A 3,914-nucleotide genomic window follows, 5' to 3' on the forward strand; every position below is an offset into this window, starting at 1 on the left:
AAATGCGCACTGCATCCAGGGTTCCTGCCCGCCATCTGAGGAGCTGGAGGAACTCGACAACCTATGACAACCATCTTTGTAACCCATATGTAACTCCTTTTTTGTAACAAAGTTCAAATAAAGTAAATATATATGTGTACATACAAAAGAATGGGGGTGGTAGGAGAAGATAAAATTAGTGTTCAGTGAGAGACCACAAGGTCTCCTCTGAATACTTTTTATTTTCTTCTCCGAGGCTATGGGTCCCCACATTGGCACCAGAGGTGGTACCCTCACAACCCCTCTATATATATATATATATATATATATATATATATATATATATATATATATATATATATATATATATATATATATATATATAATATAATATATAATATCATATATGGCTATCCTCTCTGAAATTGCAGGGGAAAGGACTTGGGTCCTTGATGTATGTAGGGTGGATCATAGTAGGCTTAAGTTAAATGCCTTATAAAGACCCTTAGGCCATTTTTCATAGTCATTCCTGATGCAAATGTCCTGTCAAGGGTGTATAAATAGATGAATAAATATGGTTGTAGATAAATGGATAAAGGGGTAATATTATAAACACATTTGTAAAAATATTATTATAAATTATAAATACTGTATATATATATATATATATATATATATATATATATATATATATATATATATATATATATATATATATATATATATATATATATATATATATATATATATATATATATATATATATGCGAACAAGCCTGAATGGTCCCCAGGACAATATGCAACTGAAAACTCACACCCCAGAAGTGACTCGAACCCATACTCCCAGGAGCCACGCAACTGGTATGTACAAGACGCCTTAATCCACTTGACCATCACGACCGGACATAATGAGGTGATAGCCGAGGCTATTTGAACCACCCCACCGCCGGCACTCGGATAGTAATCTTGGGCATAGCATTTTACCAAATCACCTCATTCTTTGGGGCACACGTGAGGAACACAAATGCGAACAAGCCTGAATGGTCCCCAGGACAATATGCAACTGAAAACTCACACCCCAGAAGTGACTCGAACCCATACTCCCAGGAGCCACGCAACTGGTATGTACAAGACGCCTTAATCCACTTGACCATCACGACCGGACATAATGACATAATTCAGTTGCATATTGTCCTGGGGACCATTCAGGCTTGTTCGCATTTGTGTTCCTCACGTGTGCCCCAAAGAATGAGGTGATTTGGTAAAATGCTATGCCCAAGATTACTATCCGAGTGCCGGCGGTGGGGTGGTTCAAATAGCCTCGGCTATCACCTCATTATGTCCGGTCGTGATGGTCAAGTGGATTAAGGCGTCTTGTACATACCAGTTGCGTGGCTCCTGGGAGTATGGGTTCGAGTCACTTCTGGGATGTGAGTTTTCAGTTGCATATTGTCCTGGGGACCATTCAGGCTTGTTCGCATTTGTGTTCCTCACGTGTTCCCCAAAGAATGAGGTGATTTGGTAAAATGCTATGCCCAAGATTACTATCCGAGTGCCGGCGGTGGGGTGGTTCAAATAGCCTCGGCTATCACCTCATTATGTCCGGTCGTGATGGTCAAGTGGATTAAGGCGTCTTGTACATACCAGTTGCGTGGCTCCTGGGAGTATGGGTTCGAGTCACTTCTGGGGTGTGAGTTTTCAGTTGCATATTGTCCTGGGGACCATTCAGGCTTGTTCGCATTTGTGTTCCTCACGTGTGCCCCAAAGAATGAGGTGATTTGGTAAAATGCTATGCCCAAGATTACTATCCGAGTGCCGGCGGTGGGGTGGTTCAAATAGCCTCGGCTATCACCTCATTATGTCCGGTCGTGATGGTCAAGTGGATTAAGGCGTCTTGTACATACCAGTTGCGTGGCTCCTGGGAGTATGGGTTCGAGTCACTTCTGGGGTGTGAGTTTTCAGTTATATATATATATATATATATATATATATATATATATATATATATGTCGTACCTAGTAGCCAGAACTCACTTCTCAGCCTACTATTCAAGGCCCGATTTGCCTAATAAGCCAAGTTTTCCTGAATTAATATATTTACTATAATTTTTTTCTTATGAAATGATAAAGCAGCCCTTTTCTCTATGTATGAGGTCAATTTTTTTTTATTGGAGTTAAAATTAACGTAGATATATGACCGAACCTAACCAACCCTACCTAACCTAACCTAACCTATATATATAGGTAAGGTTAGGTTAGGTAGCCAAAAAAAGCTAGGTTAGGTTAGGTTAGGTAGGTTAGGTAGACGAAAAAACATTAATTCATGAAAACTTGGCTTATTAGGCAAATCGGGCCTTGAATAGTAGGCTGAGAAGTGCGTTCTGGCTATTAGGTACGACATATATATATATATATATATATATATATATATATATATATATATATATATATATATATATATATATATATATATATATATATATATATATATATATTTTTTTTTTTTTTTTTTTTTTTTTTTTTTTTTTTTTTTTTTTTTTTTTTTTTTTTTTTTTTTTGAGATATATACAAGAGTTGTTACATTCTTGTACAGCCACTAGTACGCGTAGCGTTTCGGGCAAGTCCTTAATCCTATGGTCCCTGGAATACGATCCCCTGCCGCGAAGAATCATTTTTTCATCCAAGTACACATTTTACTGTTGCGTTAAACAGAGGCTACAGTTAAGGAATTGCGCCCAGTAAATCCTCCCCGGCCAGGATACGAACCCATGACATAGCGCTCGCGGAACGCCAGGCGAGTGTCTTACCACTACACCACGGAGACTGCTATATATATATATAATTATTTAAATTTATATATAAAAATATTTTTTGGTCAAAATATTGACTTATAGTTTGAGTGAAATTTAAAATAGCTAAAGAAGATAGTCTAAAAATCAGTGTAAGATTATAATTAAAGTATAATAATTTCAGCCACTGTCGAACTTGCTGCAGAAATAAAAAAAATCCAAGAATCGCAAATGAAGATTTCTCAATGGCAGTAAAGAAGAATGAAGGTTGAAATTTCTTGGGAAGAAAGTCTGTCAGTTCTATTTGAGTGGGAGGTGTGTAAGCACGCTGTTCCAGTTGAAGGTACATACACAATACTTATAAGCATATTGTCTATTTACATCAGCATATCAGTTTACATTACAACTTATTATATTTGCATTTTTTTTAGTTATATTTTTTGAATAGAGAGTGGATACTTCGTTTTAAATATACCTGAAGCATTTTATCACTAATGAAAAATGTTTATGTATACTTATAGACCATATTTTTTTCCTAATTCTGCATGATCTGAAATTGTACAGAAGTATTTTTTGACAAAGATGTGATATTTTTGAACATATGTTTTCAAATATTTTCATTTGACAGACACAAAATGCTTCAAATGTATGATTGAAGCCAGCATCAAATGTGAAGATTGTCATCGCCTATTCTGCTACCACTGTGATATGAAAAAACATTTTTTAAACCCATTCCATGATAGGTTTTCCTGGGCCAGTGAATATTATGAAGCATTGCCACCAACTGTGACTGTTGACCTTAATGGGACATTTACTGACTGGCGTATGTAAGCCAAAAAATTCTTTACATATGAAAACTTTTCTTTTTACCAAGCCTTTACAATATAAGTACCAAAATATTGAAAGAAAAAAATAAATAAATTTTTTACTCAATAAGCAATTCAATTTTTATGGCATTTGACTTACTGAATATTATATAAATATGCAATCTTTGCTAAGTTTTTTATTATTTTCTTATTCAGAACCTGTTGTGCCAGTTCCTGTGCCAAAAATTTCCTGTAACTGTAAAGACTGTAACCTTAACATAAAGAGTTCTGACATCATGTGTACTTTCATAATGCTCTCAGGTATATTTTATTTAATATTA

Source organism: Procambarus clarkii, chromosome 56, assembly GCF_040958095.1.
Source record: "Procambarus clarkii isolate CNS0578487 chromosome 56, FALCON_Pclarkii_2.0, whole genome shotgun sequence".
Lineage (NCBI taxonomy): Eukaryota > Metazoa > Arthropoda > Malacostraca > Decapoda > Cambaridae > Procambarus > Procambarus clarkii.